This window comes from Pseudophryne corroboree, unplaced genomic scaffold, assembly GCF_028390025.1.
Source record: "Pseudophryne corroboree isolate aPseCor3 unplaced genomic scaffold, aPseCor3.hap2 scaffold_389, whole genome shotgun sequence".
NCBI classification, from domain to species: Eukaryota; Metazoa; Chordata; class Amphibia; order Anura; family Myobatrachidae; genus Pseudophryne; species Pseudophryne corroboree.
The window spans coordinates 162,605-189,696 of NW_026970034.1; the positions used below are offsets into that span (position 1 = coordinate 162,605).

Sequence of the window (27,092 nt, forward strand, 5' to 3'; positions counted from 1 at the left end):
CGTCCCTGGGTGGGATTGAACCACCAACCTTTTGGTTAGTAGCCAGACACACTAACCAATTGTGCCACAGAGACACTTTGTAAAAATTATATACTGACAAAGGCTAATAAGCATACATCTAGAACGTTTCCTAGAAAAACTTTAAAAAGTCAATAATCTGGAGAGTTTTTGTAAGATGTTTCTTCCATCAACCAACGAAGAAACACATTGGTACTTTCCCATGATGAGTGAGTGCTTCAGGATCTCTTGCACTTATATGTGCAGCAGAGTACTGCAATGGAAGCATGCTGGGCCCATAACCCAGAGGTAGGCAGATTGAAACTATCCTTTGCTATATGCATTTTTTTTTGTTAATTTAAGTAATCAAAACTGGGATTGATATTTTTGCTCTTTTATTTTTACTTAAAGTACAATAACTTTTACCATTTTAATTTGTTTTAATAGTATATTGACAGTATAGTTTTCTTTAAAAAATCCACTTAATTTTCTTTACCCTATTATTAAAAGGGTAATTGACAAAAACAAACTACATTGTCACCAGAAGAGCAATACAAAATGTACAAGTGATATATTAAAATCATCTTTCCAGCTTGAATTTCAATGATGCATTGGGGCAACGATTTTGTGAGAAACATCTTCACCCTTAAATAAAGATTTTCTTAATTCCTTACCTGTGTGCTAATTAGATATCACCTTGTTTTCACATTAAGCAGACTTCTACATGAGAAAGCAGCAAGGATGCAGTGGCGTTAATGTTTCCTGGTGTCAACCTGTATTATTTCAGTATACATTGAAATGAGGATGCATCTTGCTGCCTTTCCAATGAAGCAAGTTTAATTTAGTAATAGGTGAAAAACCATCCCTACAAAGGTGTTAATCAGAGACTTGGCTTTGTGGACACTTTTCAGAGAACAAATTTGTTAGCATAAAAATAAAGCCAGAAAATGAAGAGCTGTTTAATCACTCAATTGGATTTTTTTTGCCAGCATATTTCTTTTTCTCTGCAACCCACTGCTAAATTGTGCTTCCTAGCTGTTTTTATAAAATCAATGAATCAAATCTAACTCTGATTACATCAGAGAAGGCCAGGTACCCTACACCAGAACAGGGGGTTTGAAATTTTGACTTGTCTACTTAAAGATCACCAAAATCTGATAACAAGGTCAATTACGTCCCTGGTTGGGATTGAACCACCAACCATTTGGTTAGTAGCCGGACACACTAACCGATTGCGCCACAGAGACACTTTGCAAAATGCACATACTGACAAAGGCTAATAAGCATACATCTAGAACGTTTCCTAGAAAGACTTTAAAAAGTCAATAATCTGGAGAGTTTTTGTAAAATGTTTCTTCCATCAACCAACGAAGAAACACATTGGTACTTTCCCATGATGAGTGAGTGCTTCAGGATCTCTTGCACTTACATGTGCAGCAGAGTACTGCAATGGAAGCATGCTGGGCCCATAACCCAGAGGTAGGCAGATTGAAACTATCCTTTGCTATATGCATTTTTTTTGTTAATTTAAGTAATCAAAACTGGGATTGATATTTTGCTCTTTTATTTTTACTTGAAGTACAATAACTTTTACCATTTTAATTTGTTTGAATAGTATATTGACAGTATAGTTTTCTTTAAAAAATCCACTTAATTTTCTTTACCCTATTATTAAAAGGGTAATTGACAAAAACAAACTACATTGTCACCAGAAGAGCAATACAAAATGTACAAGTGATATATTAAAATCATCTTTCCAGCTTGAATTTCAATGATGCATTGGGGCAACGATTTTGTGAGAAACATCTTCACCCTTAAATAAAGATTTTCTTAATTCCTTACCTGTGTGCTAATTAGATATCACCTTGTTTTCACATTAAACAGACTTCTACATGAGAAAGCAGCAAGGATGCAGTGGCGTTAATGTTTCCTGGTGTCAACCTGTATTATTTCAGTAGACATTGAAATGAGGATGCATCTTGCTGCCTTTCCAATGAAGCAAGTTTAATTTAGTAATAGGTGAAAAACCATCCCTACAAAGGTGTTAATCAGAGACTTGGCTTTGTGGACACTTTTCAGAGAACAAATTTGTTAGCATAAAAATAAAGCCAGAAAATGAAGAGCTGTTTAATCACTCAATTGGATTTTTTTTGCCAGCATATTTCTTTTTCTCTGCAACCCACTGCTAAATTGTGCTTCCTAGCTGTTTTTATAAAATCAATGAATCAAATCTAACTCTGATTACATCAGAGAAGGCCAGGTACCCTACACCAGAACAGGGGGTTTGAAATTTTGACTTGTCTACTTAAAGATCACCAAAATCTGATAACAAGGTCAATTACGTCCCTGGGTGGGATTCAACCACCAACCATTTGGTTAGTAGCTGGACACACTAACCAATTGCGCCACAGAGACACTTTGCAAAAAGCACATACTGACAAAGGCTAATAAGCATACATCTAGAACGTTTCCTAGAAAGACTTTAAAAAGTCAATAATCTGGAGAGTTTTTGTAAGATGTTTCTTCCATCAACCAACAAAGAAACACATTGGTACTTTCCCATGATGACTGAGTGCTTCAGGATCTCTTGCACTTACATGTGCAGCAGAGTACTGCAATGGAAGCATGCTGGGCCCATAACCCAGAGGTAGGCAGATTGAAACTATCCTTTGCTATATGCATTTTTTTTGTTAATTTAAGTAATCAAAACTGGGATTGATATTTTTGCTCTTTTATTTTTACTTACCATTTTAATTTGTTTTAATAGTATATTGACAGTATAGTTTTCTTTAAAAAATCCACTTAATTTTCTTTACCCTATTATTAAAAGGGTAATTGACAAAAACAAACTACATTGTCACCAGAAGAGCAATACAAAATGTACAAGTGATATATTAAAATCATCTTTCCAGCTTGAATTTCAATGATGCATTGGGGCAACGATTTTGTGAGAAACATCTTCACCCTTAAATAAAGATTTTCTTAATTCCTTACCTGTGTGCTAATTAGATATCACCTTGTTTTCACATTAAACAGACTTCCACATGAGAAAGCAGCAAGGATGCTGTGGCGTTAATGTTTCCTGGTGTCAACCCGTATTATTTCAGTAGACATTGAAATGAGGATGCATCTTGCTGCCTTTCCAATGAAGCAAGTTTAATTTAGTAATAGGTGAAAAACCATCCCTACAAAGGTGTTAATCAGAGACTTGGCTTTGTGGACACTTTTCAGAGAACAAATTTGTTAGCATAAAAATAAAGCCAGAAAATGAAGAGCTGTTTAATCACTCAATTGGATTTTTTTGCCAGCATATTTCTTTTTCTCTGCAACCCACTGCTAAATTGTGCTTCCTAGCTGTTTTTATAAAATCACTGAATCAAATCTAACTCTGATTACATCAGAGAAGGCCAGGTACCCTACACCATAAGAGGGGGTTTGAAATTTTGACTTGTCTACTTAAAGATCACCAAAATCTGATAACAAGGTCAATTACGTCCCTGGGTTGGATTGAACCACCAACCTTTTGGTTAGTAGCCAGACACACTAACCAATTGCGCCACAGAGACACTTTGTAAAAATTATATACTGACAAAGGCTAATAAGCATACATCTAGAACATTTCCTAGAAAAACTTTAAAAAGTCAATAATCTGGAGAGTTTTTGTAAGATGTTTCTTCCATCAACCAACGAAGAAACACATTGGTACTTTCCCATGATGAGTGAGTGCTTCAGGATCTCTTGCACTTATATGTGCAGCAGAGTACTGCAATGGAAGCATCCTGGGCCCATAACCCAGAGGTAGGCAGATTGAAACTATCCTTTGCTATATGCATTTTTTTTTGTTAATTTAAGTAATCAAAACTGGGATTGATATTTTTGCTCTTTTATTTTTACTTAAAGTACAATAACTTTTACCATTTTAATTTGTTTTAATAGTATATTGACAGTATAGTTTTCTTTAAAAAATCCACTTAATTTTCTTTACCCTATTATTAAAAGGGTAATTGACAAAAACAAACTACATTGTCACCAGAAGAGCAATACAAAATGTACAAGTGATATATTAAAATCATCTTTCCAGCTTGAATTTCAATGATGCATTGGGGCAACGATTTTGTGAGAAACATCTTCACCCTTAAATAAAGATTTTCTTAATTCCTTACCTGTGTGCTAATTAGATATCACCTTGTTTTCACATTAAACAGACTTCTACATGAGAAAGCAGCAAGGATGCAGTGGCGTTAATGTTTCCTGGTGTCAACCTGTATTATTTCAGTAGACATTGAAATGAGGATGCATCTTGCTGCCTTTCCAATGAAGCAAGTTTAATTTAGTAATAGGTGAAAAACCATCCCTACAAAGGTGTTAATCAGAGACTTGGCTTTGTGGACACTTTTCAGAGAACAAATTTGTTAGCATAAAAATAAAGCCAGAAAATGAAGAGCTGTTTAATCACTCAATTGGATTTTTTTTGCCAGCATATTTCTTTTTCTCTGCAACCCACTGCTAAATTGTGCTTCCTAGCTGTTTTTATAAAATCAATGAATCAAATCTAACTCTGATTACATCAGAGAAGGCCAGGTACCCTACACCAGAACAGGGGGTTTGAAATTTTGACTTGTCTACTTAAAGATCACCAAAATCTGATAACAAGGTCAATTACGTCCCTGGTTGGGATTGAACCACCAACCATTTGGTTAGTAGCCGGACACACTAACCGATTGCGCCACAGAGACACTTTGCAAAATGCACATACTGACAAAGGCTAATAAGCATACATCTAGAACGTTTCCTAGAAAGACTTTAAAAAGTCAATAATCTGGAGAGTTTTTGTAAAATGTTTCTTCCATCAACCAACGAAGAAACACATTGGTACTTTCCCATGATGAGTGAGTGCTTCAGGATCTCTTGCACTTACATGTGCAGCAGAGTACTGCAATGGAAGCAAGCTGGGCCCATAACCCAGAGGTAGGCAGATTGAAACTATCCTTTGCTATATGCATTTTTTTTGTTAATTTAAGTAATCAAAACTGGGATTGATATTTTGCTATTTTATTTTTACTTGAAGTACAATAACTTTTACCATTTTAATTTGTTTGAATAGTATATTGACAGTATAGTTTTCTTTAAAAAAATCCACTTAATTTTCTTTACCCTATTATTAAAAGGGTAATTGACAAAAACAAACTACATTGTCACCAGAAGAGCAATACAAAATGTACAAGTGATATATTAAAATCATCTTTCCAGCTTGAATTTCAATGATGCATTGGGGCAACGATTTTGTGAGAAACATCTTCACCCTTAAATAAAGATTTTCTTAATTCCTTACCTGTGTGCTAATTAGATATCACCTTGTTTTCACATTAAACAGACTTCTACATGAGAAAGCAGCAAGGATGCAGTGGCGTTAATGTTTCCTGGTGTCAACCTGTATTATTTCAGTAGACATTGAAATGAGGATGCATCTTGCTGCCTTTCCAATGAAGCAAGTTTAATTTAGTAATAGGTGAAAAACCATCCCTACAAAGGTGTTAATCAGAGACTTGGCTTTGTGGACACTTTTCAGAGAACAAATTTGTTAGCATAAAAATAAAGCCAGAAAATGAAGAGCTGTTTAATCACTCAATTGGATTTTTTTTGCCAGCATATTTCTTTTTCTCTGCAACCCACTGCTAAATTGTGCTTCCTAGCTGTTTTTATAAAATCAATGAATCAAATCTAACTCTGATTACATCAGAGAAGGCCAGGTACCCTACACCAGAACAGGGGGTTTGAAATTTTGACTTGTCTACTTAAAGATCACCAAAATCTGATAACAAGGTCAATTACGTCCCTGGGTGGGATTCAACCACCAACCATTTGGTTAGTAGCTGGACACACTAACCAATTGCGCCACAGAGACACTTTGCAAAAAGCACATACTGACAAAGGCTAATAAGCATACATCTAGAACGTTTCCTAAAAAAACTTTAAAAAGTCAATAATCTGGAGAGTTTTTGTAAGATGTTTCTTCCATCAACCAACAAAGAAACACATTGGTACTTTCCCATGATGACTGAGTGCTTCAGGATCTCTTGCACTTACATGTGCAGCAGAGTACTGCAATGGAAGCATGCTGGGCCCATAACCCAGAGGTAGGCAGATTGAAACTATCCTTTGCTATATGCATTTTTTTTGTTCATTTAAGTAATCAAAACTGGGATTGATATTTTTGCTCTTTTATTTTTACTTACCATTTTAATTTGTTTTAATAGTATATTGACAGTATAGTTTTCTTTAAAAAATCCACTTAATTTTCTTTACCCTATTATTAAAAGGGTAATTGACAAAAACAAACTACATTGTCACCAGAAGAGCAATACAAAATGTACAAGTGATATATTAAAATCATCTTTCCAGCTTGAATTTCAATGATGCATTGGGGCAACGATTTTGTGAGAAACATCTTCACCCTTAAATAAAGATTTTCTTAATTCCTTACCTGTGTGCTAATTAGATATCACCTTGTTTTCACATTAAACAGACTTCCACATGAGAAAGCAGCAAGGATGCTGTGGCGTTAATGTTTCCTGGTGTCAACCCGTATTATTTCAGTAGACATTGAAATGAGGATGCATCTTGCTGCCTTTCCAATGAAGCAAGTTTAATTTAGTAATAGGTGAAAAACCATCCCTACAAAGGTGTTAATCAGAGACTTGGCTTTGTGGACACTTTTCAGAGAACAAATTTGTTAGCATAAAAATAAAGCCAGAAAATGAAGAGCTGTTTAATCACTCAATTGGATTTTTTTGCCAGCATATTTCTTTTTCTCTGCAACCCACTGCTAAATTGTGCTTCCTAGCTGTTTTTATAAAATCACTGAATCAAATCTAACTCTGATTACATCAGAGAAGGCCAGGTACCCTACACCATAAGAGGGGGTTTGAAATTTTGACTTGTCTACTTAAAGATCACCAAAATCTGATAACAAGGTCAATTACGTCCCTGGGTTGGATTGAACCACCAACCTTTTGGTTAGTAGCCAGACACACTAACCAATTGCGCCACAGAGACACTATGTAAAAATTATATACTGACAAAGGCTAATAAGCATACATCTAGAACATTTCCTAGAAAAACTTTAAAAAGTCAATAATCTGGAGAGTTTTTGTAAGATGTTTCTTCCATCAACCAACGAAGAAACACATTGGTACTTTCCCATGATGAGTGAGTGCTTCAGGATCTCTTGCACTTATATGTGCAGCAGAGTACTGCAATGGAAGCATCCTGGGCCCATAACCCAGAGGTAGGCAGATTGAAACTATCCTTTGCTATATGCATTTTTTTTTGTTAATTTAAGTAATCAAAACTGGGATTGATATTTTTGCTCTTTTATTTTTACTTAAAGTACAATAACTTTTACCATTTTAATTTGTTTTAATAGTATATTGACAGTATAGTTTTCTTTAAAAAATCCACTTAATTTTCTTTACCCTATTATTAAAAGGGTAATTGACAAAAACAAACTACATTGTCACCAGAAGAGCAATACAAAATGTACAAGTGATATATTAAAATCATCTTTCCAGCTTGAATTTCAATGATGCATTGGGGCAACGATTTTGTGAGAAACATCTTCACCCTTAAATAAAGATTTTCTTAATTCCTTACCTGTGTGCTAATTAGATATCACCTTGTTTTCACATTAAACAGACTTCTACATGAGAAAGCAGCAAGGATGCAGTGGCGTTAATGTTTCCTGGTGTCAACCTGTATTATTTCAGTAGACATTGAAATGAGGATGCATCTTGCTGCCTTTCCAATGAAGCAAGTTTAATTTAGTAATAGGTGAAAAACCATCCCTACAAAGGTGTTAATCAGAGACTTGGCTTTGTGGACACTTTTCAGAGAACAAATTTGTTAGCATAAAAATAAAGCCAGAAAATGAAGAGCTGTTTAATCACTCAATTGGATTTTTTTTGCCAGCATATTTCTTTTTCTCTGCAACCCACTGCTAAATTGTGCTTCCTAGCTGTTTTTATAAAATCAATGAATCAAATCTAACTCTGATTACATCAGAGAAGGCCAGGTACCCTACACCAGAACAGGGGGTTTGAAATTTTGACTTGTCTACTTAAAGATCACCAAAATCTGATAACAAGGTCAATTACGTCCCTGGTTGGGATTGAACCACCAACCATTTGGTTAGTAGCCGGACACACTAACCGATTGCGCCACAGAGACACTTTGCAAAATGCACATACTGACAAAGGCTAATAAGCATACATCTAGAACGTTTCCTAGAAAGACTTTAAAAAGTCAATAATCTGGAGAGTTTTTGTAAAATGTTTCTTCCATCAACCAACGAAGAAACACATTGGTACTTTCCCATGATGAGTGAGTGCTTCAGGATCTCTTGCACTTACATGTGCAGCAGAGTACTGCAATGGAAGCAAGCTGGGCCCATAACCCAGAGGTAGGCAGATTGAAACTATCCTTTGCTATATGCATTTTTTTTGTTAATTTAAGTAATCAAAACTGGGATTGATATTTTGCTCTTTTATTTTTACTTGAAGTACAATAACTTTTACCATTTTAATTTGTTTGAATAGTATATTGACAGTATAGTTTTCTTTAAAAAAATCCACTTAATTTTCTTTACCCTATTATTAAAAGGGTAATTGACAAAAACAAACTACATTGTCACCAGAAGAGCAATACAAAATGTACAAGTGATATATTAAAATCATCTTTCCAGCTTGAATTTCAATGATGCATTGGGGCAACGATTTTGTGAGAAACATCTTCACCCTTAAATAAAGATTTTCTTAATTCCTTACCTGTGTGCTAATTAGATATCACCTTGTTTTCACATTAAACAGACTTCTACATGAGAAAGCAGCAAGGATGAAGTGGCGTTAATGTTTCCTGGTGTCAACCTGTATTATTTCAGTAGACATTGAAATGAGGATGCATCTTGCTGCCTTTCCAATGAAGCAAGTTTAATTTAGTAATAGGTGAAAAACCATCCCTACAAAGGTGTTAATCAGAGACTTGGCTTTGTGGACACTTTTCAGAGAACAAATTTGTTAGCATAAAAATAAAGCCAGAAAATGAAGAGCTGTTTAATCACTCAATTGGATTTTTTTTGCCAGCATATTTCTTTTTCTCTGCAACCCACTGCTAAATTGTGCTTCCTAGCTGTTTTTATAAAATCAATGAATCAAATCTAACTCTGATTACATCAGAGAAGGCCAGGTACCCTACACCAGAACAGGGGGTTTGAAATTTTGACTTGTCTACTTAAAGATCACCAAAATCTGATAACAAGGTCAATTACGTCCCTGGTTGGGATTGAACCACCAACCATTTGGTTAGTAGCCAGACATACTAACCAATTGCGCCACAGAGACACGTTGCAAAAAGCACATACTGACAAAGGCTAATAAGCATACATCTAGAACGTTTCCTAGAAAAACTTTAAAAAGTCAATAATCTGGAGAGTTTTTGTAAGATGTTTCTTCCATCAACCAACGAAGAAACACATTGGTACTTTCCCATGATGAGTGAGTGCTTCAGGATCTCTTGCACTTACATGTGCAGCAGAGTACTGCAATGGAAGCATGCTGGGCCCATAACCCAGAGGTAGGCAGATTGAAACTATCCTTTGCTATATGCATTTTTTTTTGTTAATTTAAGTAATCAAAACTGGGATTGATATTTTTGCTCTTTTATTTTTACTTAAAGTACAATAACTTTTACCATTTTAATTTGTTTTAATAGTATATTGACAGTATAGTTTTCTTTAAAAAATCCACTTAATTTTCTTTACCCTATTATTAAAAGGGTAATTAACAAAAACAAACTACATTGTCACCAGAAGAGCAATACAAAATGTACAAGTGATATATTAAAATCATCTTTCCAGCTTGAATTTCAATGATGCATTGGGGCAACGATTTTGTGAGAAACATCTTCACCCTTAAATAAAGATTTTCTTAATTCCTTACCTGTGTGCTAATTAGATATCACCTTGTTTTCACATTAAACAGACTTCTACATGAGAAAGCAGCAAGGATGAAGTGGCGTTAATGTTTCCTGGTGTCAACCTGTATTATTTCAGTAGACATTGAAATGAGGATGCATCTTGCTGCCTTTCCAATGAAGCAAGTTTAATTTAGTAATAGGTGAAAAACCATCCCTACAAAGGTGTTAATCAGAGACTTGGCTTTGTGGACACTTTTCAGAGAACAAATTTGTTAGCATAAAAATAAAGCCAGAAAATGAAGAGCTGTTTAATCACTCAATTGGATTTTTTTTGCCAGCATATTTCTTTTTCTCTGCAACCCACTGCTAAATTGTGCTTCCTAGCTGTTTTTATAAAATCAATGAATCAAATCTAACTCTGATTACATCAGAGAAGGCCAGGTACCCTACACCAGAACAGGGGGTTTGAAATTTTGACTTGTCTACTTAAAGATCACCAAAATCTGATAACAAGGTCAATTACGTCCCTGGTTGGGATTGAACCACCAACCATTTGGTTAGTAGCCAGACATACTAACCAATTGCGCCACAGAGACACGTTGCAAAAAGCACATACTGACAAAGGCTAATAAGCATACATCTAGAACGTTTCCTAGAAAAACTTTAAAAAGTCAATAATCTGGAGAGTTTTTGTAAGATGTTTCTTCCATCAACCAACGAAGAAACACATTGGTACTTTCCCATGATGAGTGAGTGCTTCAGGATCTCTTGCACTTACATGTGCAGCAGAGTACTGCAATGGAAGCATGCTGGGCCCATAACCCAGAGGTAGGCAGATTGAAACTATCCTTTGCTATATGCATTTTTTTTTGTTAATTTAAGTAATCAAAACTGGGATTGATATTTTTGCTCTTTTATTTTTACTTAAAGTACAATAACTTTTACCATTTTAATTTGTTTTAATAGTATATTGACAGTATAGTTTTCTTTAAAAAATCCACTTAATTTTCTTTACCCTATTATTAAAAGGGTAATTAACAAAAACAAACTACATTGTCACCAGAAGAGCAATACAAAATGTACAAGTGATATATTAAAATCATCTTTCCAGCTTGAATTTCAATGATGCATTGGGGCAACGATTTTGTGAGAAACATCTTCACCCTTAAATAAAGATTTTCTTAATTCCTTACCTGTGTGCTAATTAGATATCACCTTGTTTTCACATTAAACAGACTTCTACATGAGAAAGCAGCAAGGATGCAGTGGCGTTAATGTTTCCTGGTGTCAACCTGTATTATTTCAGTAGACATTGAAATGAGGATGCATCTTGCTGCCTTTCCAATGAAGCAAGTTTAATTTAGTAATAGGTGAAAAACCATCCCTACAAAGGTGTTAATCAGAGACTTGGCTTTGTGGACACTTTTCAGAGAACAAATTTGTTAGCATAAAAATAAAGCCAGAAAATGAAGAGCTGTTTAATCACTCAATTGGATTTTTTTTGCCAGCATATTTCTTTTTCTCTGCAACCCACTGCTAAATTGTGCTTCCTAGCTGTTTTTATAAAATCAATGAATCAAATCTAACTCTGATTACATCAGAGAAGGCGAGGTACCCTACACCAGAACAGGGGGTTTGAAATTTTGACTTGTCTACTTAAAGATCACCAAAATCTGATAACAAGGTCAATTACGTCCCTGGGTGGGATTCAACCACCAACCATTTGGTTAGTAGCCGGACACACTAACCAATTGCGCCACAGAGACACTTTGCAAAAAGCACATACTGACAAAGGCTAATAAGCATACATCTAGAACGTTTCCTAGAAAAACTTTAAAAAGTCAATAATCTGGAGAGTTTTTGTAAGATGTTTCTTCCATCAACCAACGAAGAAACACATTGGTACTTTCCCATGATGACTGAGTGCTTCAGGATCTCTTGCACTTACATGTGCCGCAGAGTACTGCAATGGAAGCATGCTGGGCCCATAACCCAGAGGTAGGCAGATTGAAACTATCCTTTGCTATATGCATTTTTTTTGTTAATTTAAGTAATCAAAACTGGGATTGATATTTTTGCTCTTTTATTTTTACTTACCATTTTAATTTGTTTTAATAGTATATTGACAGTATAGTTTTCTTTAAAAAATCCACTTAATTTTCTTTACCCTATTATTAAAAGGGTGATTGACAAAAACAAACTACATTGTCACCAGAAGAGCAATACAAAATGTACAAGTGATATATTAAAATCATCTTTCCAGCTTGAATTTCAATGATGCATTGGGGCAACGATTTTGTGAGAAACATCTTCACCCTTAAATAAAGATTTTCTTAATTCCTTACCTGTGTGCTAATTAGATATCACCTTGTTTTCACATTAAACAGACTTCCACATGAGACAGCAGCAAGGATGCTGTGGCGTTAATGTTTCCTGGTGTCAACCCGTATTATTTCAGTAGACATTGAAATGAGGATGCATCTTGCTGCCTTTCCAATGAAGCAAATTAAATTTAGTAATAGGTGAAAAACCATCCCTACAAAGGTGTTAATCAGAGACTTGGCTTTGTGGACACTTTTCAGAGAACAAATTTGTTAGCATAAAAATAAAGCCAGAAAATGAAGAGCTGTTTAATCACTCAATTGGATTTTTTTTGCCAGCATATTTCTTTTTCTCTGCAACCCACTGCTAAATTGTGCTTCCTAGCTGTTTTTATAAAATCACTGAATCAAATCTAACTCTGATTACATCAGAGAAGGCCAGGTACCCTACACCATAAGAGGGGGTTTGAAATTTTGACTTGTCTACTTAAAGATCACCAAAATCTGATAACAAGGTCAATTACGTCCCTGGGTGGGATTGAACCACCAACCTTTTGGTTTTTAGCCGTACACACTAACTGATTGCGCCACAGAGAGACTTTGCAAAAGTACATACTGACAAAGGCTAATAAGCATTCATCTAAAACGTTTCCTAGAAAAACTTTAAAAAGTCAATAATCTGGAGAGTTTTTGTAAGATGTTTCTTCCATCCACCAACGAAGAAACACATTGGTACTTTCCCATGATGAGTGAGTGCTTCAGGATCTCTTGCACTTACATGTGCAGCAGAGTACTGCAATGGAAGCATGCTGGGCCCATAACCCAGAGGTAGGCAGATTAAAACTATCCTCTGCTATATGCATTTTTTTTGTTAATTAAAGTAATCCAAAACTGGGATTGATATTTTTGCTCTTTTATTTTTCATTAAAGTACAATAACTTTTACCATTTTAATTTGTTTTAATAGTATATTGAAAGTATTGTTTTCTTTTAAAAATCCACTTAATTTTCTTTACCCTATTATTAAAATGGTAATTGACAAAAACAAACTACATTGTCACCAGAAGAGCAATACAAAATGTACAAGTGATATATTAAAATCATCTTTCCAGCTTGAATTTCAATGATGCATTGGGGCAACGATTTTGTGAGAAACATTTTCACCCTTAAATAAAGATTTTCTTAATTCCTTACCTGTGTGCTAATTAGATATCACCTTGTTTTCACATTAAACAGACTTCCACATGAGAAAGCAGCAAGGATGCAGTGGCGTTAATGTTTCCTGGTGTCAACCTGTATTATTTCAGTAGACATTGAAATGAGGATGCATCTTGCTGCCTTTCCAATGAAGCAAGTTTAATTTAGTAATAGGTGAAAAACCATCCTTACAAAGGTGTTAATCAGAGACTTGGCTTTGTGGACACTTTTCAGAGAACAAATTTGTTAGCATAAAAATAAAGCCAGAAAATGAAGAGCTGTTTAATCACTCAATTGGATTTTTTTGCCAGCATATTTCTTTTTCTCTGCAACCCACTGCTAAATTGTGCTTCCTAGCTGTTTTTATAAAATCACTGAATCAAATCTAACTCTGATTACATCAGAGAAGGCCAGGTACCCTACACCATAAGAGGGGGGTTGAAATTTTGACTTGTCTACTTAAAGATCACCAAAATCTGATAACAAGGTCAATTACGTCACTGGGTGGGATTGAACCACCAACCTTTTAATTAATAGCCATACACACTAACTGATTGCGCCACAGAGACACTTTGCAAAAGTACATACTGACAAAGGCTAATAAGCATTCATCTAAAACGTTTCCTAGAAAAACTTAAAAAGTCAATAATCTGGAGAGTTTTTGTAAGATGTTTCTTCCATCAACCAACGAAGAAACACATTGGTACTTTCCCATGATGAGTGAGTGCTTCAGGATCTATTGCACTTACATGTGCAGCAGAGTACAGCAATGGAAGCATGCTGGGCACATAACCCAGAGGTAGGCAGATTGAAACTATCCTCTGCTATATGCATTTTTTTTTGTTAATTAAAGTAATCCAAAACTGGGATTGATATGTTGGCTCTTTTATTTTTACTTACAGTACAATAACTTTTACCATTTTAATTTGTTTTAATAGTATATTGACAGTATAGTTTTCTTTAAAAAATCCACTTAATTTTCTTTACCCTATTATTAAAAGGGTAATTGACAAAAACAAACTACATTGTCACCAGAAGAGCAATACAAAATGTACAAGTGATATATTAAAATCATCTTTCCAGCTTGAATTTCAATGATGCATTGGGGCAACGATTTTGTGAGAAACATCTTCACCCTTAAATAAAGATTTTCTTAATTCCTTACCTGTGTGCTAATTAGATATCACCTTGTTTTCACATTAAACAGACTTCTACATGAGAAAGCAGCAAGGATGCAGTGGCGTTAATGTTTCCTGGTGTCAACCTGTATTATTTCAGTAGACATTGAAATGAGGATGCATCTTGCTGCCTTTCCAATGAAGCAAGTTTAATTTAGTAATAGGTGAAAAACCATCCCTACAAAGGTGTTAATCAGAGACTTGGCTTTGTGGACACTTTTCAGAGAACAAATTTGTTAGCATAAAAATAAAGCCAGAAAATGAAGAGCTGTTTAATCACTCAATTGGATTTTTTTTGCCAGCATATTTCTTTTTCTCTGCAACCCACTGCTAAATTGTGCTTCCTAGCTGTTTTTATAAAATCAATGAATCAAATCTAACTCTGATTACATCAGAGAAGGCCAGGTACCCTACACCAGAACAGGGGGTTTGAAATTTTGACTTGTCTACTTAAAGATCACCAAAATCTGATAACAAGGTCAATTACGTCCCTGGGTGGGATTCAACCACCAACCATTTGGTTAGTAGCTGGACACACTAACCAATTGCGCCACAGAGACACTTTGCAAAAAGCACATACTGACAAAGGCTAATAAGCATACATCTAGAACGTTTCCTAAAAAAACTTTAAAAAGTCAATAATCTGGAGAGTTTTTGTAAGATGTTTCTTCCATCAACCAACAAAGAAACACATTGGTACTTTCCCATGATGACTGAGTGCTTCAGGATCTCTTGCACTTACATGTGCAGCAGAGTACTGCAATGGAAGCATGCTGGGCCCATAACCCAGAGGTAGGCAGATTGAAACTATCCTTTGCTATATGCATTTTTTTTGTTCATTTAAGTAATCAAAACTGGGATTGATATTTTTGCTCTTTTATTTTTACTTACCATTTTAATTTGTTTTAATAGTATATTGACAGTATAGTTTTCTTTAAAAAATCCACTTAATTTTCTTTACCCTATTATTAAAAGGGTAATTGACAAAAACAAACTACATTGTCACCAGAAGAGCAATACAAAATGTACAAGTGATATATTAAAATCATCTTTCCAGCTTGAATTTCAATGATGCATTGGGGCAACGATTTTGTGAGAAACATCTTCACCCTTAAATAAAGATTTTCTTAATTCCTTACCTGTGTGCTAATTAGATATCACCTTGTTTTCACATTAAACAGACTTCCACATGAGAAAGCAGCAAGGATGCTGTGGCGTTAATGTTTCCTGGTGTCAACCCGTATTATTTCAGTAGACATTGAAATGAGGATGCATCTTGCTGCCTTTCCAATGAAGCAAGTTTAATTTAGTAATAGGTGAAAAACCATCCCTACAAAGGTGTTAATCAGAGACTTGGCTTTGTGGACACTTTTCAGAGAACAAATTTGTTAGCATAAAAATAAAGCCAGAAAATGAAGAGCTGTTTAATCACTCAATTGGATTTTTTTGCCAGCATATTTCTTTTTCTCTGCAACCCACTGCTAAATTGTGCTTCCTAGCTGTTTTTATAAAATCACTGAATCAAATCTAACTCTGATTACATCAGAGAAGGCCAGGTACCCTACACCATAAGAGGGGGTTTGAAATTTTGACTTGTCTACTTAAAGATCACCAAAATCTGATAACAAGGTCAATTACGTCCCTGGGTTGGATTGAACCACCAACCTTTTGGTTAGTAGCCAGACACACTAACCAATTGCGCCACAGAGACACTTTGTAGAAATTATATACTGACAAAGGCTAATAAGCATACATCTAGAACATTTCCTAGAAAAACTTTAAAAAGTCAATAATCTGGAGAGTTTTTGTAAGATGTTTCTTCCATCAACCAACGAAGAAACACATTGGTACTTTCCCATGATGAGTGAGTGCTTCAGGATCTCTTGCACTTATATGTGCAGCAGAGTACTGCAATGGAAGCATCCTGGGCCCATAACCCAGAGGTAGGCAGATTGAAACTATCCTTTGCTATATGCATTTTTTTTTGTTAATTTAAGTAATCAAAACTGGGATTGATATTTTTGCTCTTTTATTTTTACTTAAAGTACAATAACTTTTACCATTTTAATTTGTTTTAATAGTATATTGACAGTATAGTTTTCTTTAAAAAATCCACTTAATTTTCTTTACCCTATTATTAAAAGGGTAATTGACAAAAACAAACTACATTGTCACCAGAAGAGCAATACAAAATGTACAAGTGATATATTAAAATCATCTTTCCAGCTTGAATTTCAATGATGCATTGGGGCAACGATTTTGTGAGAAACATCTTCACCCTTAAATAAAGATTTTCTTAATTCCTTACCTGTGTGCTAATTAGATATCACCTTGTTTTCACATTAAACAGACTTCTACATGAGAAAGCAGCAAGGATGCAGTGGCGTTAATGTTTCCTGGTGTCAACCTGTATTATTTCAGTAGACATTGAAATGAGGATGCATCTTGCTGCCTTTCCAATGAAGCAAGTTTAATTTAGTAATAGGTGAAAAACCATCCCTACAAAGGTGTTAATCAGAGACTTGGCTTTGTGGACACTTTTCAGAGAACAAATTTGTTAGCATAAAAATAAAGCCAGAAAATGAAGAGCTGTTTAATCACTCAATTGGATTTTTTTTGCCAGCATATTTCTTTTTCTCTGCAACCCACTGCTAAATTGTGCTTCCTAGCTGTTTTTAAAAAATCAATGAATCAAATCTAACTCTGATTACATCAGAGAAGGCCAGGTACCCTACACCAGAACAGGGGGTTTGAAATTTTGACTTGTCTACTTAAAGATCACCAAAATCTGATAACAAGGTCAATTACGTCCCTGGTTGGGATTGAACCACCAACCATTTGGTTAGTAGCCGGACACACTAACCGATTGCGCCACAGAGACACTTTGCAAAATGCACATACTGACAAAGGCTAATAAGCATACATCTAGAACGTTTCCTAGAAAGACTTTAAAAAGTCAATAATCTGGAGAGTTTTTGTAAAATGTTTCTTCCATCAACCAACGAAGAAACACATTGGTACTTTCCCATGATGAGTGAGTGCTTCAGGATCTCTTGCACTTACATGTGCAGCAGAGTACTGCAATGGAAGCAAGCTGGGCCCATAACCCAGAGGTAGGCAGATTGAAACTATCCTTTGCTATATGCATTTTTTTTGTTAATTAAAGTAATCCAAAACTGGGATTGATATTTTTGCTCTTTTATTTTTCATTAAAGTACAATAACTTTTACCATTTTAATTTGTTTTAATAGTATATTGAAAGTATTGTTTTCTTTTAAAAATCCACTTAATTTTCTTTACCCTATTATTAAAATGGTAATTGACAAAAACAAACTACATTGTCACCAGAAGAGCAATACAAAATGTACAAGTGATATATTAAAATCATCTTTCCAGCTTGAATTTCAATGATGCATTGGGGCAACGATTTTGTGAGAAACATTTTCACCCTTAAATAAAGATTTTCTTAATTCCTTACCTGTGTGCTAATTAGATATCACCTTGTTTTCACATTAAACAGACTTCCACATGAGAAAGCAGCAAGGATGCAGTGGCGTTAATGTTTCCTGGTGTCAACCTGTATTATTTCAGTAGACATTGAAATGAGGATGCATCTTGCTGCCTTTCCAATGAAGCAAGTTTAATTTAGTAATAGGTGAAAAACCATCCTTACAAAGGTGTTAATCAGAGACTTGGCTTTGTGGACACTTTTCAGAGAACAAATTTGTTAGCATAAAAATAAAGCCAGAAAATGAAGAGCTGTTTAATCACTCAATTGGATTTTTTTGCCAGCATATTTCTTTTTCTCTGCAACCCACTGCTAAATTGTGCTTCCTAGCTGTTTTTATAAAATCACTGAATCAAATCTAACTCTGATTACATCAGAGAAGGCCAGGTACCCTACACCATAAGAGGGGGGTTGAAATTTTGACTTGTCTACTTAAAGATCACCAAAATCTGATAACAAGGTCAATTACGTCACTGGGTGGGATTGAACCACCAACCTTTTAATTAATAGCCATACACACTAACTGATTGCGCCACAGAGACACTTTGCAAAAGTACATACTGACAAAGGCTAATAAGCATTCATCTAAAACGTTTCCTAGAAAAACTTAAAAAGTCAATAATCTGGAGAGTTTTTGTAAGATGTTTCTTCCATCAACCAACGAAGAAACACATTGGTACTTTCCCATGATGAGTGAGTGCTTCAGGATCTATTGCACTTACATGTGCAGCAGAGTACAGCAATGGAAGCATGCTGGGCACATAACCCAGAGGTAGGCAGATTGAAACTATCCTCTGCTATATGCATTTTTTTTTGTTAATTAAAGTAATCCAAAACTGGGATTGATATGTTGGCTCTTTTATTTTTACTTACAGTACAATAACTTTTACCATTTTAATTTGTTTTAATAGTATATTGACAGTATAGTTTTCTTTAAAAAATCCACTTAATTTTCTTTACCCTATTATTAAAAGGGTAATTGACAAAAACAAACTACATTGTCACCAGAAGAGCAATACAAAATGTACAAGTGATATATTAAAATCATCTTTCCAGCTTGAATTTCAATGATGCATTGGGGCAACGATTTTGTGAGAAACATCTTCACCCTTAAATAAAGATTTTCTTAATTCCTTACCTGTGTGCTAATTAGATATCACCTTGTTTTCACATTAAACAGACTTCTACATGAGAAAGCAGCAAGGATGCAGTGGCGTTAATGTTTCCTGGTGTCAACCTGTATTATTTCAGTAGACATTGAAATGAGGATGCATCTTGCTGCCTTTCCAATGAAGCAAGTTTAATTTAGTAATAGGTGAAAAACCATCCCTACAAAGGTGTTAATCAGAGACTTGGCTTTGTGGACACTTTTCAGAGAACAAATTTGTTAGCATAAAAATAAAGCCAGAAAATGAAGAGCTGTTTAATCACTCAATTGGATTTTTTTGCCAGCATATTTCTTTTTCTCTGCAACCCACTGCTAAATTGTGCTTCCTAGCTGTTTTTATAAAATCACTGAATCAAATCTAACTCTGATTACATCAGAGAAGGCCAGGTACCCTACACCATAAGAGGGGGTTTGAAATTTTGACTTGTCTACTTAAAGATCACCAAAATCTGATAACAAGGTCAATTACGTCCCTGGGTGGGATTGAACCACCAACTTTTTGGTTTTTAGCCGTACACACTAACTGATTGCGCCACAGAGAGACTTTGCAAAAGTACATACTGACAAAGGCTAATAAGCATTCATCTAAAACGTTTCCTAGAAAAACTTTAAAAAGTCAATAATCTGGAGAGTTTTTGTAAGATGTTTCTTCCATCCACCAACGAAGAAACACATTGGTACTTTCCCATGATGAGTGAGTGCTTCAGGATCTCTTGCATTTACATGTGCAGCAGAGTACTGCAATGGAAGCATGCTGGGCCCATAACCCAGAGGTAGGCAGATTAAAACTATCCTCTGCTATATGCATTTTTTTTGTTAATTAAAGTAATCCAAAACTGGGATTGATATTTTTGCTCTTTTATTTTTCATTAAAGTACAATAACTTTTACCATTTTAATTTGTTTTAATAGTATATTGAAAGTATTGTTTTCTTTTAAAAATCCACTTAATTTTCTTTACCCTATTATTAAAATGGTAATTGACAAAAACAAACTACATTGTCACCAGAAGAGCAATACAAAATGTACAAGTGATATATTAAAATCATCTTTCCAGCTTGAATTTCAATGATGCATTGGGGCAACGATTTTGTGAGAAACATTTTCACCCTTAAATAAAGATTTTCTTAATTCCTTACCTGTGTGCTAATTAGATATCACCTTGTTTTCACATTAAACAGACTTCCACATGAGAAAGCAGCAAGGATGCAGTGGCGTTAATGTTTCCTGGTGTCAACCTGTATTATTTCAGTAGACATTGAAATGAGGATGCATCTTGCTGCCTTTCCAATGAAGCAAGTTTAATTTAGTAATAGGTGAAAAACCATCCTTACAAAGGTGTTAATCAGAGACTTGGCTTTGTGGAAACTTTTCAGAGAACAAATTTGTTAGCATAAAAATAAAGCCAGAAAATGAAGAGCTGTTTAATCACTCAATTGGATTTTTTTGCCAGCATATTTCTTTTTCTCTGCAACCCACTGCTAAATTGTGCTTCCTAGCTGTTTTTATAAAATCACTGAATCAAATCTAACTCTGATTACATCAGAGAAGGCCAGGTACCCTACACCATAACAGGGGGTTTGAAATTTTGACTTGTCTACTTAAAGATCACCAAAATCTGATAACAAGGTCAATTACGTCCCTGGGTGGGATTGAACCACCAACCTTTTGGTTAGTAGCAAGACACACTAACCAATTGCGCCACAGAGACACTTTGTAAAAATTATATACTGACAAAGGCTAATAAGCATACATCTAGAACGTTTCCTAGAAAAACTTTAAAAAGTCAATAATCTGGAGAGTTTTTGTAAGATGTTTCTTCCATCAACCAACGAAGAAACACATTGGTACTTTCCCATGATGAGTGAGTGCTTCAGGATCTCTTGCACTTATATGTGCAGCAGAGTACTGCAATGGAAGCATCCTGGGCCCATAACCCAGAGGTAGGCAGATTGAAACTATCCTTTGCTATATGCATTTTTTTGTTAATTTAAGTAATCAAAACTGGGATTGATATTTTTGCTCTTTTATTTTTACTTAAAGTACAATAACTTTTACCATTTTAATTTGTTTTAATAGTATATTGACAGTATAGTTTTCTTTAAAAAATCCACTTAATTTTCTTTTCCCTATTATTAAAAGGGTAATTGACAAAAACAAACTACATTGTCACCAGAAGAGCAATACAAAATGTACAAGTGATATATTAAAATCATCTTTCCAGCTTGAATTTCAATGATGCATTGGGGCAACGATTTTGTGAGAAACATCTTCACCCTTAAATAAAGATTTTCTTAATTCCTTACCTGTGTGCTAATTAGATATCACCTTGTTTTCACATTAAACAGACTTCTACATGAGAAAGCAGCAAGGATGAAGTGGCGTTAATGTTTCCTGGTGTCAACCTGTATTATTTCAGTAGACATTGAAATGAGGATGCATCTTGCTGCCTTTCCAATGAAGCAAGTTTAATTTAGTAATAGGTGAAAAACCATCCCTACAAAGGTGTTAATCAGAGACTTGGCTTTGTGGACACTTTTCAGAGAACAAATTTGTTAGCATAAAAATAAAGCAAGAAAATGAAGAGCTGTTTAATCACTCAATTGGATTTTTTTTGCCAGCATATTTCTTTTTCTCTGCAACCCACTGCTAAATTGTGCTTCCTAGCTGTTTTTATAAAATCAATGAATCAAATCTAACTCTGATTACATCAGAGAAGGCCAGGTACCCTACACCAGAACAGGGGGTTTGAAATTTTGACTTGTCTACTTAAAGATCACCAAAATCTGATAACAAGGTCAATTACGTCCCTGGTTGGGATTGAACCACCAACCATTTGGTTAGTAGCCAGACATACTAACCAATTGCGCCACAGAGACACGTTGCAAAAAGCACATACTGACAAAGGCTAATAAGCATACATCTAGAACGTTTCCTAGAAAAACTTTAAAAAGTCAATAATCTGGAGAGTTTTTGTAAGATGTTTCTTCCATCAACCAACGAAGAAACACATTGGTACTTTCCCATGATGAGTGAGTGCTTCAGGATCTCTTGCACTTACATGTGCAGCAGATTACTGCAATGGAAGCATGCTGGGCCCATAACCCAGAGGTAGGCAGATTGAAACTATCCTTTGCTATATGCATTTTTTTTTGTTAATTTAAGTAATCAAAACTGGGATTGATATTTTTGCTCTTTTATTTTTACTTAAAGTACAATAACTTTTACCATTTTAATTTGTTTTAATAGTATATTGACAGTATAGTTTTCTTTAAAAAATCCACTTAATTTTCTTTACCCTATTATTAAAAGGGTAATTGACAAAAACAAACTACATTGTCACCAGAAGAGCAATACAAAATGTACAAGTGATATATTAAAATCATCTTTCCAGCTTGAATTTCAATGATGCATTGGGGCAACGATTTTGTGAGAAACATCTTCACCCTTAAATAAAGATTTTCTTAATTCCTTACCTGTGTGCTAATTAGATATCACCTTGTTTTCACATTAAACAGACTTCTACATGAGAAAGCAGCAAGGATGCAGTGGCGTTAATGTTTCCTGGTGTCAACCTGTATTATTTCAGTAGACATTGAAATGAGGATGCATCTTGCTGCCTTTCCAATGAAGCAAGTTTAATTTAGTAATAGGTGAAAAACCATCCCTACAAAGGTGTTAATCAGAGACTTGGCTTTGTGGACACTTTTCAGAGAACAAATTTGTTAGCATAAAAATAAAGCCAGAAAATGAAGAGCTGTTTAATCACTCAATTGGATTTTTTTTGCCAGCATATTTCTTTTTCTCTGCAACCCACTGCTAAATTGTGCTTCCTAGCTGTTTTTATAAAATCAATGAATCAAATCTAACTCTGATTACATCAGAGAAGGCGAGGTACCCTACACCAGAACAGGGGGTTTGAAATTTTGACTTGTCTACTTAAAGATCACCAAAATCTGATAACAAGGTCAATTACGTCCCTGGGTGGGATTCAACCACCAACCATTTGGTTAGTAGCCGGACATACTAACCAATTGCGCCACAGAGACACTTTGCAAAAAGCACATACTGACAAAGGCTAATAAGCATACATCTAGAACGTTTCCTAGAAAAACTTTAAAAAGTCAATAATCTGGAGAGTTTTTGTAAGATGTTTCTTCCATCAACCAACGAAGAAACACATTGGTACTTTCCCATGATGACTGAGTGCTTCAGGATCTCTTGCACTTACATGTGCAGCAGAGTACTGCAATGGAAGCATGCTGGGCCCATAACCCAGAGGTAGGCAGATTGAAACTATCCTTTGCTATATGCATTTTTTTTGTTAATTTAAGTAATCAAAACTGGGATTGATATTTTTGCTCTTTTATTTTTACTTACCATTTTAATTTGTTTTAATAGTATATTGACAGTATAGTTTTCTTTAAAAAATCCACTTAATTTTCTTTACCCTATTATTAAAAGGGTAATTGACAAAAACAAACTACATTGTCACCAGAAGAGCAATACAAAATGTACAAGTGATATATTAAAATCATCTTTCCAGCTTGAATTTCAATGATGCATTGGGGCAACGATTTTGTGAGAAACATCTTCACCCTTAAATAAAGATTTTCTTAATTCCTTACCTGTGTGCTAATTAGATATCACCTTGTTTTCACATTAAACAGACTTCCACATGAGAAAGCAGCAAGGATGCTGTGGCGTTAATGTTTCCTGGTGTCAACCCGTATTATTTCAGTAGACATTGAAATGAGGATGCATCTTGCTGCCTTTCCAATGAGGCAAATTAAATTTAGTAATAGGTGAAAAACCATCCCTACAAAGGTGTTAATCAGAGACTTGGCTTTGTGGACACTTTTCAGAGAACAAATTTGTTAGCATAAAAATAAAGCCAGAAAATGAAGAGCTGTTTAATCACTCAATTGGATTTTTTTGCCAGCATATTTCTTTTTCTCTGCAACCCACTGCTAAATTGTGCTTCCTAGCTGTTTTTATAAAATCACTGAATCAAATCTAACTCTGATTACATCAGAGAAGGCCAAGTACCCTACACCATAAGAGGGGGTTTGAAATTTTGACTTGTCTACTTAAAGATCACCAAAATCTGATAACAAGGTCAATTACGTCCCTGGGTGGGATTGAACCACCAACCTTTTGGTTTTTAGCCGCACACACTAACTGATTGCGCCACAGAGAGACTTTGCAAAAGTACATACTGACAAAGGCTAATAAGCATTCATCTAAAACGTTTCCTAGAAAAACTTTAAAAAGTCAATAATCTGGAGAGTTTTTGTAAGATGTTTCTTCCATCCACCAACGAAGAAACACATTGGTACTTTCCCATGATGAGTGAGTGCTTCAGGATCTCTTGCACTTACATGTGCAGCAGAGTACAGCAATGAAAGCATGCTGGGCACATAACCCAGAGGTAGGCAGATTGAAACTATCCTCTGCTATATGCATTTTTTTTTGTTAATTAAAGTAATCCAAAACTGGGATTGATATGTTGGCTCTTTTATTTTTACTTACAGTACAATAACTTTTACCATTTTAATTTGTTTTAATAGTATATTGACAGTATAGTTTTCTTTAAAAAATCCACTTAATTTTCTTTACCCTATTATTAAAAGGGTAATTGACAAAAACAAACTACATTGTCACCAGAAGAGCAATACAAAATGTACAAGTGATATATTAAAATCATCTTTCCAGCTTGAATTTCAATGATGCATTGGGGCAACGATTTTGTGAGAAACATCTTCACCCTTAAATAAAGATTTTCTTAATTCCTTACCTGTGTGCTAATTAGATATCACCTTGTTTTCACATTAAACAGACTTCTACATGAGAAAGCAGCAAGGATGCAGTGGCGTTAATGTTTCCTGGTGTCAACCTGTATTATTTCAGTAGACATTGAAATGAGGATGCATCTTGCTGCCTTTCCAATGAAGCAAGTTTAATTTAGTAATAGGTGAAAAACCATCCCTACAAAGGTGTTAATCAGAGACTTGGCTTTGTGGACACTTTTCAGAGAACAAATTTGTTAGCATAAAAATAAAGCCAGAAAATGAAGAGCTGTTTAATCACTCAATTGGATTTTTTTTGCCAGCATATTTCTTTTTCTCTGCAACCCACTGCAAAATTGTGCAGCCTAGCTGTTTTTATAAAATCAGTGAATCAAATCTAACTCTGATTACATCAGAGAAGGCCAGGTACCCTACACCATAACAGGGGGTTTGAAATTTTGACTTGTCTACTTAAAGATCACCAAAATCTGATAACAAGGTCAATTACGTCGCTGGGTGGGATTGAACCATCAACCTTTTGGTTAATAGCCGGACACACTAACCGATTGCGCCACAGAGACACTTTGCAAAAATTACATACTGACAAAGGCTAATAAGCATACATCTAGAACGTTTCCTAGAAAAACTTTAAAAAGTCTATAATCTGGAGAGTTTTTGTAAGATGTTTCTTCCATCAACCAACGAAGAAACACATTGGTACTTTCCCATGATGAGTGAGTGCTTCAGGATCTCTTGCACTTACATGTGCAGCAGAGTACTGCAATGGAAGCATGCTGGGCCCATAACCCAGAGGTAGGCAGATTGAAACTAATCTTTGCTATATGCATTTTTTTTTGTTAATTTAAGTAATCAAAACTGGGATTGATATTTTTGCTCTTTTATTTTTACTTAAAGTACAATAACTTTTACCATTTTAATTTGTTTTAATATTATATTGACAGTATAGTTTTCTTTAAAAAATCCACTTAATTTTCTTTACCCTATTATTAAAAGGGTAATTGACAAAAACAAACTACATTGTCACCAGAAGAGCAATACAAAATGTACAAGTGATATATTAAAATCATCTTTCCAGCTTGAATTTCAATGATGCATTGGGGCAACGATTTTGTGAGAAACATCTTCACCCTTAAATAAAGATTTTCTTAATTCCTTACCTGTGTGCTAATTACATGTCACCTTGTTTTCACATAAAACAGACTTCTACATGAGAAAGCAGCAAGGATGCAGTGGCGTTAATGTTTCCTGGTGTCAACCTGTATTATTTCAGTAGACATTGAAATGAGGATGCATCTTGCTGCCTTTCCAATGAAGCAAGTTTAATTTAGTAATAGGTGAAAAACCATCCTTACAAAGGTGTTAATCAGAGACTTGGCTTTGTGGACACTTTTCAGAGAACAAATTTGTTAGCATAAAAATAAAGGCAGAAAATGAAGAGCTGTTTAATCACTCAATTGGATTTTTCTACCAGCATATTTTTTTCTCTGCAACCCATTGCTAAATTGTGCTTCCTAGCTGTTTTTTATAAAATCACTGAATCAAATCTAACTCCGATTACATCAGAGAAGGCCAGGTACCCTACACCAAAAGAGGGGGTTTGAAATTTTGACTTGTCTACTTAAATATCACCAAAACCTGATCACAAGGTCAATCATGTCCCTGGGTGGGATTGAACCACCAACCTTTTGGTTAGTAGCCAGACACACTAACCGATTGCGCCACAGAGACACTTTGCAAAAACTACATACTGACAAAGGCTAATAAGCATTAATCTAGAACGTTTCCTAGAAAAACTTTAAAAAGTCAATAATCTGGAGAGTTTTTGTAAGAATTTTCTTAAATCAACCAACGAAGAAACACATTGGTACTTTCCCATGATGAGTGAGTGCTTCAGGATCTCTTGCACTTACATGTGCAGCAGAGTACTGCAATGGAAGCATGCTGGG

At 35.0% G+C, this 27,092-nt stretch overlaps 5 non-coding genes across 5 annotated transcripts; all 5 read right to left on the reverse strand.

The window, feature by feature from the left end:
• Positions 1-74, reverse strand: TRNAS-ACU (transfer RNA serine (anticodon ACU)). The gene has a single exon. It is a non-coding gene; the product is annotated as a tRNA-Ser (tRNA).
• A 3,415-nt stretch (positions 75-3,489) lies between these two features.
• Positions 3,490-3,563, reverse strand: TRNAS-ACU (transfer RNA serine (anticodon ACU)). Its single transcript has one exon. It is a non-coding gene; the product is annotated as a tRNA-Ser (tRNA).
• A 3,416-nt stretch (positions 3,564-6,979) lies between these two features.
• On the reverse strand, positions 6,980-7,053 carry TRNAS-ACU (transfer RNA serine (anticodon ACU)). Its single transcript has one exon. It is a non-coding gene; the product is annotated as a tRNA-Ser (tRNA).
• Positions 7,054-16,298: 9,245 nt separating this feature from the next.
• On the reverse strand, positions 16,299-16,372 carry TRNAS-ACU (transfer RNA serine (anticodon ACU)). Its single transcript has one exon. It is a non-coding gene; the product is annotated as a tRNA-Ser (tRNA).
• A 10,428-nt stretch (positions 16,373-26,800) lies between these two features.
• On the reverse strand, positions 26,801-26,874 carry TRNAS-ACU (transfer RNA serine (anticodon ACU)). The gene has a single exon. It is a non-coding gene; the product is annotated as a tRNA-Ser (tRNA).
• Positions 26,875-27,092: the final 218 nt, after the last annotated feature.